The sequence below is a fragment of the Electrophorus electricus genome, chromosome 26 (genome assembly GCF_041902795.1).
Source record: "Electrophorus electricus isolate QZ-2024a chromosome 26, ASM4190279v1, whole genome shotgun sequence".
NCBI classification, from domain to species: Eukaryota; Metazoa; Chordata; class Actinopteri; order Gymnotiformes; family Gymnotidae; genus Electrophorus; species Electrophorus electricus.
Window position 1 is genome coordinate 8,187,456 of NC_137522.1, and position 13,571 is coordinate 8,201,026.

Here is a 13,571-nt window from a genome sequence, read left to right on the forward strand (position 1 = left end):
ACAGAAGCCAGACACTTCGATGTGGGGGTATGAACACTTTTTGGAAGAGTGGGAACAGAGGAAAAGAACTGGAAGATTGCCGCAACCTTCTCCTGAAAGCAGGTGATGAAATCCTCGGGAGTGAAAGATGAGGGTGGAGGGGGAGGGTTAAGGACCGAAGAAAAAACACTGAAGAGCTCGTATGGATCAGATGCTTATGATTAAAATGTTCTTCTGTAGCAGCATGACTTTGCAGATGGCACTTCCAGTGAGTACTGGTATGAGCTGAGGTCTGAATCCAGGAGAGGTTGTTTTTTTTTTTCCCACTGTCTCTATGCAGTCCTTTTTGATTAATATGACTGAAAATTTGAATTGTAATGACATTTTGGAGTTTTCTCCTGTGGTAATACAGAGCACAGAAGAATCATTAATGAGGGGAGCATAGAAAGGAAAGTATTAGTAACTGTATCCAGGGAGACAGAAGAAAGTGGGTTTTGAGCTCCAACATTTTCTTGGAGCTCAAACTTCACTAGAGGTGTGCTAAATTTTCAGAAGTTCAGAGTGTGCTGAACATTTAGGAGGTGCTCTGTGCAGCACTCTGTTTATTGTTTAGTGTGAAATAGGCAGTTTGATATCAACATAATGGATTTAAATCACAGTATGTTAAAGATCCCCTCAAAAATATACAGTTGTGGCCACTTTGAAGTCGCAAAACAGTGTGGTAATGAACTGTATGATTACTTACTGATATCCTAATCAAGAGCTACTCCATTAGCCATTCTCTGCCATGGTTTTGCGTTGCATAGCCTTGAGAAGCATTCAGCCAAAATTACAATGTCAAAGGCAACGAGAAGTCTCATATTCTCCAGGTTTTATGAAGTGTGGTGCAATTTCCACGACAAATTATAGCCCTACATTGAAGTAAATTTTGCGCACAAAAATGCTTCTAAAATTCTTGTCTGTCTACTGGGAAGTCAAATTTACTGTCTGATATAGACCCTTGTTGAACAGCATTTATCTTGTTTCCATAATAGTCTACACTAACAGATGTTATGTGACTTGTCCTTTATATAGTATATAGTGTGAATTGCGACTATAAGTCTTAGGCTTAAATCTTTACAACATAATTAGCTTTACACAGATGCTTAATTTTTGCAGGCCAATCTAATTTTTTAATACCATAATCCAAGGACCTAAACACCAGAACTCTACAGGACAGAACTGATGCAATGAAATATAGTTACACTTTTGATTTTAAAATAGAATTAAACTTCCATGTGACAGTTGCATTTTCACACCACTATTTCTTCATGCATACCTTCACAATATTCAGCGTATTACTTTCGATTGTTAAAGAATAAATGCTCAAGAAGTAAACAAACAGCAGAACTGTTTGAAAATTAACTTTGAAAAGATTGTCAACTGTTTTTACCTTATAGTTGCAGAAGGAGCATGTGGTGAATTCACTTTGACCAATTGATTCATACAGTATTCCAAAGACGATGATGGATGCCAACGTGCTTCCTATTCATGTGACACCGGTTACAAAGCATTTGATGAAAAGTGGCGGGGAGTAGTAACCTGCCAACAGCCTGACTACAGGGTCGTCCACAGCTTCTGGCGTGTCCACAACCCAAGCTGGGCCAACATCAACACCCAGAGACAGCTCCCGTTCTGGCAGAACTCCAGGCGCAACAAGGGAAGACTCGACTAGTCCTCTCCCTCTGATTAGCAGAGCGAGGTATAACCACGTTATACAAAGCAGCTACCAACAAAAGATCTGCCTTTCTCAAAAAACTGCTCAAAAGACGGACAAACAGAAAAAGCAGACAAATCCAATGTCGCAGCCATAGCCAGTACAAACAGCACAACACACCCCACACACAAAGAAGGAAGGGGGGAGAAATAAATAACACCAACCAGAACCAAACACCAGAGAGAAGGGGCAAAACTAAAAGGAACAGGCTAAAAAGGAACTAACAGGAACCAGAGGAGAAACAGAGGACGAGCCCCCAATTGTTACGACCCCGTCTAGGCTGTGAGGCCATAACACTGAAAAAGAAATGCAAACGGCTAACTTAAACACACAAAATATATGCTGAAAATGCATTGTAATAAAAACAGGAGTTGGAATAATATCATAATAGCAGAAGGAAATAGTTAAAAATAACAGTCATAGAACTGACATTTATGGTATAACTCAATAAATGTAACTGTAGACTTATATGTAATGAGTCATAATTAACTCCACCCTTACCTTATATATATATATATATATATATATATGTATATATATATATATATATATATATATATATATATATATATATATATATATATGATGTGATGTGATGTGACAGTATTTCCTGTGTGACATAACACGGCATACATTTGAATTTGCATGCTAATTTCTGCTTGACGATCATTATTCATATAATACTCAGGGGTTTAACTAATTCCAGTTTAACCGTGTCATCTCCTTAAAACTTGGGATGTCATTCATGATGGCAGGGACGCAATGTGATCAAGTCAGCATAGTGTTGTCAATTTCTTATTATTTTATATCATTATGATATCAGAGGAAATTATGTATTTGTTGTTTCTGAGGGAAAAAAGTTTCATATTAAACTTTCATATTAATATAATTTACTCTGATACTTCAAGGAAGAGTATCTGATTTGTTCACAGCATTCATTTGAACTCAAATTTAAATGATTATGCTAAATTATTAGTAAAAAGTAGTGACAGTACGTGAGGGAAATGTGTGGGGAGGCTAACATGTAAATGACTACTAATCAAGACCATTTTTGTTACCTATACAAACAGACAGTAATGCTGAATTAATTTTCTAAGAAACGTTCACAGCCATGTTATCCAGCTTTAATCGTGAACTTAAGAGATCTGATGATAGCAACACTAAGTGATTCTAAGTGATTCTCTAATTGGTTTCCAAGACGCTATGTAGCTAGCTATATTATAGCTGAATATGAATGGGTATTATTACAAACAGGTACATAGCAGTTATAAATTTGAAACTGCAAATGGAATTCCAAAATTTGCTTCTCAGTTCTGACTGGTCAGTTTCCATACCAAAGGTTGTAGGCTTTCAACCTCAATATTTTTTTGTTAGTGTTTTGTTTTTGTTTTTTAAATGTATCTATTGGTCCACCACCATCCCCCTCTTTAGAGGACTATTAAGACTTAATTTATACTTATGTATTGTTCATGAGGGAAGATACATAAGCGCAAATAAAGAAACAATAAAAAAATAAAATTTATTAATAACACCAGCAGTATAGTATGTACAGTTTGTATGACAGATGTTAAACATTGTTATACAGAGATAGAATTCTGTATTAGGGAGAGTTTGGATATGGAGAAAATTGTTTTGTGGTAGTTATGTAGCTTGGTATGGAACTGGGTATGGATTTGTGTACCTGCTTTTTCAGTGTTCATTTGGAGGCATGATTACTGTAGAATATTAATTACCAAGGTCCAGATTGAGTCATATTGAGTGGATTTGCCAATGCGGAACCATGCTCTACATTTCACCTAGCATGTTTTTACACCTAATTTAGATTTTCATCATAATCAAAATTATATCACTGATGATATACTGCAGTGGTTTGATTAATGTTCCAGTCTTTAATGATGATTTGGACTGATACACAAGAACACACAAACAATATATTTAAAATAAAATATAGTTTAATAATTGTAATAATCTTAATACAAGCGCTATTCATTATGATTTAATGTATGTGCAACATTAGATGCTTTATTATTATTGTTGTTGTTATTTAATGCAACACCACAAGCAAAGAGCTATGGGTCAGCTTCATTTGGAAGAAGGCAATAAGTATGTCAACAGATTCATATTCTGTATTATCTATTATGTATGTCTACAATGACAGAAGAAGAAACAGAACAACATTAAATACAGAAAAATCCAGTTTAAATGCAAGATTACGTTGTAAGAGTTTAACTCTTATGAGATTAAGAATGTATTAAGAAATACTCCTTTGTGAATTATCATGATGTGAATGCATCAGTAGGGTAGTGGGGGAATCAGGTTCCTGTCCGGTTGACTGGTTGTGCTCTGGTGATCCTCCCAGGATGGAGTGCACGCCAAATGCATCAGGTCTGTCTTTTCCGCAGAGCGGGTTTCAAGACAAACCATCACAAATTCATGGGGTTACACCGCTGACGCACAGAAGTCCACAGGAAAGCCCGGAAACGGGAGGGGGATGCTAAGAAGTTATCTTGCCCAGTGGGAACACAGAGTTTACAAATACTTGGAAAGATCATTCTCTACCACCTGAAATGGAAGAACAGCTATAGCTGCATAATTCTTGAGACAATTCCAACATCTCACTCTGTAAAAACAATCTGATATCATTTGGGTGAATTTGGGTGAAATCTACGAGTACATATGCAATCTTTAAGAGTATAAACAAATTTCTACAATAATTTATGGTGATTTTATGGAGGGTTTTTTGTTGTTGTCTGTTTTCTTACGCTGGGATTATTCAGTGGAGAATATCTCTTCACAACTTGGCCGTCTCGGTCAATGAGGAACTGCACAAATGTCACACACAAACATCAGTCACAACATCACAGCACCTTCTAAGCCAAAAGAGCAGACAAGCAGTGAATTTAAAAACAAGGAACCAGATAGAGAGATAAAATGTAATGGTTCTAAATTTCCATAAATAAATGTGAATAGGAGCTAAGGAAGGACATACCTTAGTGAAATTCCACTTGATGCCACTGGAAGGGATGGGAAAGTATATGTGTTTTACCATATGAATCACTACTAGTAATTATGTCAGCCATCATAATGCAGTTACAGAGAGGTAGTGACAGAAAAGTGACAGAAGAATTAAAGCATTAATCCTGCTTTGTCATGTCATGGTTATTGAGCCCTTTGTGAGAAGATATCTGACTTGGCATGTCCCCTTTTGCTGAGTGGGTGCTGAGATGCCAATGTGGCATTACAGCATGTCCATGCAGTGCCATCACCTGGAAAGTGAGTCTGTCCAGTGCCTACACCAAAACCACCCCAAACCCTGCCCGCAAATCAGATCTCTCCAGTATTCAGTTCTAACAACGTTCTCTTCGTCCAACCATAACATTGTACCTGAACCAAATATTCTTGTGGAAGTGAATAGAACCAAGATTGAGACAGCTTTATATTAATTATTACGGGAAATAAATGCTTCTGCTTGTATCACTAAATGGGAATAGTGCTGACTTACTTTCCCAGAAATCCTTTGCCATTAGGCTGTTCCTTTAACTACTTCCATAGTGGATGTGCATTAGGTCCATTCACATTGATTTTGCTGAACATGTCAAACTGCACATTGTATGACTTCGCAAATTCTTTGATTTGTGCACTGGTGCCTGGTAGTTAAGGTTTTGTTGCTGTTTGCCTCTGTTGTGTTCTACATTTGTTGTGTTGTTCAAAAAGTAAAAGGTCAAAGTTCTTCAATATTCAAAGGCTTACCGAATTGTTCTGTAATGAGATCATTTAAGAAAAAAAGGTTCTAAGACATTAGGGTTAGGGTTAGAATAATCATATCACCATTTCTCTATAAGGAAGTAAAGTTTCTTTAAAATTTGTGTAATGCAATTCTGGTCATTACCTGAGCTCCCGTGTCACAGATTATTTCTACAGGATACAGGAAAAAATATGTATCTAAAAGAAAAATGATTATGTAAAAGTTCTGTCAGTTAATAGAAAAATATGTAAATTCTCTAGAACTGCTTAGAAAGATACTGTTAAATGTCTGTAATACAAGTCTGTTCTTTACCTGAACTCCAGAGATCTCCAGTGGGGGCAATCAGGCCATCTGGATCCTCCCTGTGTATTGGATGCTAGGGTTAGGGTTACAGAATATAGAAAACATGCATATTTTAGGAAGGAAATTTGAAAAAAGATTCTGTAAACATTATGACAGCATATAGAAAATAATATATAAATTCTCTAGAACTGCATAACCCATATAGGGTTAGGGTTACAGAATATAGAAATAAAAATATGTCAGTTCTCTTTAAGGACATAGAAAGATTCTGTAAAGGTTCTGACAGTGTGCAGAAAAAAATATTTTATCTACAAGGATATTAAAAGATTCAGTGTACAAGATAAAATATGTAAATTAGGTACAACTCCTTAGAAAGATTCTGTAACCAGAAAATGTGAAAAAAAAAAAAAATCATTTCTAACCCTGATCTTAATCTGTTTAATTTCTTCATTTCAACACTTCCACTTGTGGGGGTGAAACATTTTTTGAATTGCATTTTTTATATTTAGTTTTTCCAAAGAAATACGTAATTTCTCTACTAAAGGTGATTAAAAAAGAAAGAAAGAAAGATTATGTAATTATGTAATATCCCATGATGTAATACCCCGAAAATTCCCGCTTCTGAATCTGCGGCTTCACAAGTTCACGTATTTTTTCCTTGGAACCTCACACTTAAAAGTCGCAGTTTATCGCGTCTCACGACCTATTTCGTTGTGTCAAGTGTATCGTGTAGCGTGTTAGCTTTGCGTGTGTGTGAAAGTACGGTACGCTACATCCAGAAGAACGGAGCGGCTATTAGACATACCGTTTCATCAAGTTTCCGTGAAACTGCTAAAAATGTATCCAACGTTAGGAATAAATACATCGTTAGGATGGAATCGGCCAGAAGAATCATCTACGTTTACCTGTACAATTTTAAAGGGTGATGTAAATTATAACATCAATTTTTAAATGAACTTGAAGTGTTTTGGGGAGATATTTAAGGTTTAACATATGAAGATAGGTCCTTTTAGGCCTTTATTAGTTGTCCGTCCAAAATTCGCATTTTTGGACAGGCAACGAACATATTCAAAATTCGCGGTGGGGTCTAGGAACGTAACCCCCGCAAACCTTGGGGTACTACTGTAATTCCTCTACCTGTGGTAGCAGTCCCTAGTTATTGCAATTTGTCACATAAACATTACCAGAGTTCTGATGCTGAAAATGTTTAGATTTTTGCCTTTTTCCGATTCCTCAGGCATGGGCTGCTACTGTTGATGGTGGTGCTCCTTATGCTGCTGTCAACAGTAGCACTGAAGATCTTTCCAAGTGATCCCACAACTGTTCATAAGGCAATTGGGAGCAGGGTTATTCTTGGATGCCATTTTACCTGGGAAGATATGGATCACGGACCTCTGGAGATAGAATGGACACTTAAATTTGACCTTCATAAGTAAGATCCTACCATCCTTCTTTATACCTCTGATAAATTATATTCTAACTTCTATTTCCCTTGATGGACAGAGTTTACTTTAACTCTTCGGATCCAAGTCAAGCAGATACATCGGTTATCAATGAGGGGCTCAAGAGGTCAGATGCAGGGACCTACAAGTGTCAGGTGAAGATGGTTCCAGGTATTGAACACCGGAGCCAAAATCTTCATCTCATAGCGGCTCCATCGTTGCCAATCTGCACTGTTGAGGGGACAACTTATATAGGGTTAGATGTGTTTCTTAAAGTGTCAATCAAATGGAACAAGACGAGACGATTTTCTACTCCTGGAACAGTACAGATGGACAGAAAATGCACGAGAACATTCCAGCAAAAACCTTCCCAACTCCCCAGTCTAGTCACGCCTCCTCATCATGGATAGGTCAGTGACAATGTCACTCAGTCTTAGCAGCCACCTAATTGCTTGACTTGGTGAAAGGCTGGCAGTACCCAACAGCTGACAATGTTATCTGTAACAAATAAAAACACTTCAGTTGTGAGTAATGTAAATTAGCTGATGCTTCATAAGTCATGGAACATTTATATATTAGAAAAAAATATATTAAAAATGATTAATACCAGACTATTCTAAAAATATTCAAATCCAAAGTATTTGTCATAGATAGTCATCCAGTTTTTCATCATCATTTAAGTACAAGTAAAAATGTAGTGCACAGAAAAGACACGCCTTTTATTGAAATCAATGGTTTAGCATCTGTTTTTATAATATTTCCGAGCTGGCAATGAGCCACCAAATTATGCAGAAACAACGCATATAAAAATGTAAAGGCAAGTACAACAAAAATGTTTCTGAAAGGTTAGATAAGAATATAAAAGTATGTACAAGGTCAGTTTAATTATGAAAAATAATGTTATATATATATATATATATATATATATATATATATATATATATAATATATATACACACACACGCACACACAGAGACCAGCAGCTGGATGGCAACAAGAAGGTCTACAATATCTTCCTGCTTTGCTTTCTGAAGAACTGTTTAAGTACAAAACTGTTTCAAGAACAATCAAACAAAGACATGATACAAAAGAAAGAATTCATGAAATTAAATTAAAAGTTATCTCTAGTCTTACTCTCCAACAATATAGAGCTTACAGAATTATAGGGAATTTATAAAGTCGGTGACACAGCTTGGCTAGCTAGCTTTTAGTGGTTAGAATAACACGTACAGTTAAGCACACATGCATAGTGTACAATCAAGTAAAGACTTCTCAAACATACCTTGCCATTGACTTGGATTTCTGGGGAGTGGCTTGCAGAAGGATGTTTCCATTTTGTGAGACATTCATCCTCTGTTTGACTTTGGTGCTCTGGGTGTCCATTTTGTACTTTCGTATTGTAAGGTGGTAAACGTTGCATATACGGTCTGAGGCCCTGGGAAGCGTTCTTACCCCCTAGTGGGGGCAAAACACCAAATTAAGTACACGCACCAGCATCAAGGCTTGAATTACTCCGTGTACTAATGACATCCTGGAAATACCCACCATTGCACGTCCTTCATCCTGTACCAAAATCACCAAAATAAACATGCTTTGGTAAAGATGCTGCCTCCTTTGTCAGCCACCTTGTCCCCAGCTTTCTCTCTGTAGATCTGGAGCAGGTCCAAGAGTGTGTCCACAGAGTCCTCCACCTCAAACCGTATCTATGGTTTTGTTGTACTACAGCAAACGGCAAAGCAGTCACACAAGAGACTTGAGACAAACAGAACTCTTCTGACCACATGAAATACAAATGTTTGCATTTGTAATTCAATCAAACAATGACCTATGCATGCAACATTAAGCATAGCATGCAAGGACAAAGCAGAAAACTAAACAGCAGAAAAATATATATAAAATGCAGATCTTTGCTGGCAACAGCACAAGATGCTGCGGATGAATACTGTATATTAGGACATGATCACGTACCTTTGATAAATTGAAAAGAACTTGGATTGCCAAGGTGATGATCTCCATGGAAGGAACACTGCGGTCGCAGCTCCTTATCAGGGTGAAGACGGTGCATGTGGCTCCACTGTTCACAAGGCGCTCACAACACCCTGGTGAAAGTCTGGTTGCAGTCTCTTTAATCACAATCACAACAAAGATGTTGTTTGATGCTCTCACCTTGAAACGACAGTCATGTTTGTGTATTCTGCCCATGGTTCTATTACCTGAATTCTTTAAGGCCATAAGAATGTGGGTATAATTGTGATATTCCAGAAGGTAACTCAGGGCAGTCTTGGTCTTGTGATACAGCTTGTCTTCTTTGGCTTTCCTGTTGACTTTCCTGAGGCAATGTCGGATGGAAATGACCTTGGAGGTATCATGGAATTTTCTTGAGCTATGACCTCTCCAAAGGGTCTAAAGATATCATAAATGTCATTGTTGCATGATATTACAGCTTCTTACAAAAGCATATTGTTAAATTCTGTGTTTTCCCCTGTTCTATTGAAATTCAAGCAGGACATCTCACTGTAATTTCACCATTTGGCAGGACACACTAGCTTGTTTTTGATTACTCACCATCAACTTTCTAGACTATCTATCCCCATTTCTCATCTGTCTATAACACCCTCACCTAGAACTGTATAAAGAGTTTGGCAGGCTCTCTGATCACCAGAGAATGATGCAGTGCCTCATCATGTGCTCTCTGTTGGCCAAGTGTTGTCAAAGTTTACTGTGATGTTTCCAAGGTAATTGACACAGCAACCATCTGCAATCTAACTATGTAATTTAAGGCAACCAGAGAGTCACCAAATAAATTTTAAAAAACGCAAAACAGACATCCAAGAAAGTTATTTCCCTGCCTGCGCCTTTATAATTCCATGCCGAAACTTTTCTTTCCTGCGTCTCAGAAGGAATCTTCTGGCCATGTGCTGGATAACAGTGGCAGCTTGACTGCGGCGGTGAAACCAAGCCACTCTCTGTACCTTGATGATGCTCTCTCTTTGCTCAAGGTATTGCTTTCTTTGAAGCTTCGCCCTGACCCAATGCTGGATCAACACAAACAAGGCAGAGAGGTGGGCATTTTAGATGGTATAGTAGCATGTCAGGTCTTTATGTTGGGCTTACTTGTTAGTTGTAAATAAATACAAGATCAGTAAAATAGCTTAGAATGTGATATATATATTGGTTGTGTCAGATTTGAGTCAGGTTGTCCAGTCTCAAAAGGCAGCTTCCATGCTTAAATTGAGAATAGTATACTTTTTCCTCCGAAGGCACATCCATGGCCAAACTACCAGTCCCCTGTACTACACCATCCATGAAAAGGTAAAGATTACCTGGTTAGCAGGTACATAGTCATTATTGAATAAAGCTCAGATGTTTGAACACTGCTGTTTGAGTCTATACTGCTGTGAAGACAGAGCATCGGGGCACTTGGACATGCTCATTTTCTGTTGGACATGTTCATTTCATCACACTGCCAAAGCCTTAGCATTAGAATCGCCCGAGTGTGGAAAGAGTTCTGTACCTGGATGTACAGGACGGAGGAGAATTGCCTCCGGGCTGCTGTCAGTGCCCAGTGAGCTCGCAGGGCCCTCTGGATCCTCACCGCACAGAGATGCACTGAACCGCCGACGCACCACAAGCGTGTGCAGCTTCCTATGCCTGGAGACAGGGGTGATGAGAGTAATGCAAAGTTAGAGCTGAAAGGGCATTTTCAGCCATTGAATCTTATGCAGTCCAGTTGCACTTGTGATTGCACTGAAGGAGTGTAATATAAATGTTCAGGTTGTATAAAACAGTGGAGGTCAGGGAGTCTGTTACCTAAACAAACAAAGCTCAATTGAGGACAGGCTCAAGGACTGCTGGGGTCATTAGTGTTAAAGATGACATGCCATGGCTTTGACTTCAATCATGTTCAATCATGTTTACGTGACTGACAATATGAATGGTCACCACCCTCTTTTTAGAAGCTTGTTCTCCCTAGAATGTTGGTCAAAAACAGGCTGCAGTGGCAATATCAAGCACAGCCTGGCAATAGCCAACAGATGCGCTGCCCATCATCAATGCAAAACTGTTAGAGTAAAGGAGCAACTACAAAAACAGGTAGAAACGCACGTTTCAGATTTAGACGTTTAACCTGGCTAGAGATGTCTCAGAAACAGTATAAAATATTTATTAAATTGTTCTACAAACATATGATGTTGACCAGTTGGGAAGTGATGCTTGCCAACAGTGATTTCACAACAAAGGTTCTCTTTTCCAATGTATGTAATGGTCATAGATACAGAAAATTGACTGCGGAGTACTTATGCGTTGCCTTGCGAGCTGGCCACGGCAGAAGGCCTGCAGAGTGACGGCGTCAGTAACCCACCTCCTCTGACACTCCTGCTTCACTCTGGCCAGCAGGAATGCTCGTAATCTCTCCTGGAGAATGCCCACTGCCCACCACTGTCCTCGGAATGCACGTCTGTGCTTGTGCATTTGTAAAGCAGCCTGAATGACGGTGGCAACGTTGTGCATCGCTGTTATATTCTGACGTATGCAGTGCCATCTGAAAGCTGCCTGAATGAGAATAGCACGCCTAAGCCTCACATATTCCTCATGGTCATTCGTCGCCTGAATATATAACCTGTAATGTTTCTGTATGATAACGGCAGACAGCCTCATGACCTGGAACTTGGTCCATGCCTTCTGAAAGCAACCTGAATCAGAGTAACTGCTTGCTGCTGAAGAGCAATTTCTCTCCTGACCTTCTGACCTCTGTAGCAGGCTTGTAGGAGAACCGCAGCATGGCACAGTCTCAGGAAGTGCTCCCTCTGCTGGCAGGCATAAAGTGTGGCACAGTGTTTTTGCTGAATGGCAACAGCAGTATATTTCATGCATAAATACTACATCTGGGCACAGTGGGCCCAGAACAGTGGCAGCCTGATGCTTTTGGCTCAAAGAGTGGCTGGCTTTCATACCACGGAACGCTGCTTGTAAAAGCACAGCAGACCGCTGCATCCCCTGTAAGTACAACTTGGCCTTCCTCATCAGTGTGTCTGCTCAGTGCTGAATAGTCCTGGCTGCCCACAGTAGCCTCTGTTAGTCTTGTTTGTTGATTTGCTTCCTGATGTGGGACGGAATGATTACTGCAACCTTCCTTTGTTGTTCACAGAGAAGACATTATGAATGAAGAGAAATTCAGCCACAGAACAGGGCGGTGGAAGGGAGCTCAGCGATACAAGCTACCAGATGGAGCCATCTGAAAATTACTCCTCTCATCCTCAAGAAGCACCTTGAAATCCACTGATGGTGACTCATTAGCTAAGACATTAGCTAAGAATTGTTACATTTTTAAAAGGCAGTGCAACTTCCTACCATAATCTACTCACATAAAACATACATATAATCAGTATACATGTCCTCCTAATGCAGGTCATAAATAATGGGGAGAAATGTTACCATTTTGCTCCATTGCAAAGGAGCAGTCTGAGTCACTGGAGATGTTTAGTTTCACTTTGCCCTGATAGCCACACTTGATGGTCTGGGTGGTTTCCTGGTGAATGTCCTCAGCCGGCAGGCGGCTTGGATGGTAGTGATGAATCAGACAGCAAAGAATTCTGCCACCCGAGAAAGCAACTGTGACATTTTCAGCTTAGAGAGGAATCAAAGACACAGGCTCCATTAACCTCGATTCCAGCCACAATAAACTGTAGTAAATCAATGAAACATTATTGGTGCTTGAGGGGGAAAAGAAAAATCACCCCCAAAATAAACATACACACACAAACAACCACCACCCACCTTTAAACTGTAAAATTCACAGACAGAGTTGACCCAGTCCAGGAGCAGATGTATTTTCTCTCTGGGATGTTGAAATGTTGGCATTTCTTTTGTGCAACTCACAACACATTTATCAGCCCTCAAACAACACCAACATCTGTTTTGTTTTCCATGTTTTCCCGAGGACGCAGATTTCCTCTTTGAGTTGTTCCACATCAAGCTAAATGATGTCAACCTAAATGATGAATTATTGCTATTTGATCCATATAAAAAGAAAGAAGCCTGCCTGCTTATTTAAATCACTGCAGTGCAGGGTGCAGTCTGTTACTGTGGCAGTCAAATGGACGGTCACCCATGTCAACAGAAATAAATGTTTACAAGATAATTACGGTATGTACAGAGCAGAGTTCATCATGGTAGTTAATATCATCAGCATTACAATTTGGAACTATTAATATTAATATTAATTAATATTAAAATTAATAGTTAATAGTAAAATTTATGTTCAAACTATTAATATTAATATTTTAAAAAGTACAATTTTAAATTATTCCACAATAATTAAATACAAGCAATAACATGACTTATCTCT

The 13,571-nt window shown here is 38.8% G+C and overlaps 2 long non-coding RNA genes and 1 pseudogene across 2 annotated transcripts; all 3 read right to left on the minus strand.

Annotated features, from left to right (window-relative positions):
- Positions 1–3,669: 3,669 nt before the first annotated feature.
- Positions 3,670–5,274, minus strand: LOC145653884 (uncharacterized). The gene is made up of 4 exons (XR_014120123.1): positions 5,238–5,274; positions 4,725–4,749; positions 4,498–4,557; positions 3,670–4,297 (listed from the first exon to the last, which is right to left on the minus strand). It is a non-coding gene; the product is annotated as an uncharacterized LOC145653884 (long non-coding RNA).
- Positions 5,275–8,367: 3,093 nt separating this feature from the next.
- LOC145653874 (abnormal spindle-like microcephaly-associated protein homolog) lies at positions 8,368–9,624 on the minus strand (annotated as a pseudogene).
- Positions 9,625–10,180: 556 nt separating this feature from the next.
- LOC145653892 (uncharacterized) lies at positions 10,181–13,213 on the minus strand. Its single transcript, XR_014120133.1, has 4 exons — positions 13,001–13,213; positions 12,659–12,850; positions 10,740–10,876; positions 10,181–10,260 (listed from the first exon to the last, which is right to left on the minus strand). It is a non-coding gene; the product is annotated as an uncharacterized LOC145653892 (long non-coding RNA).
- Positions 13,214–13,571: the final 358 nt, after the last annotated feature.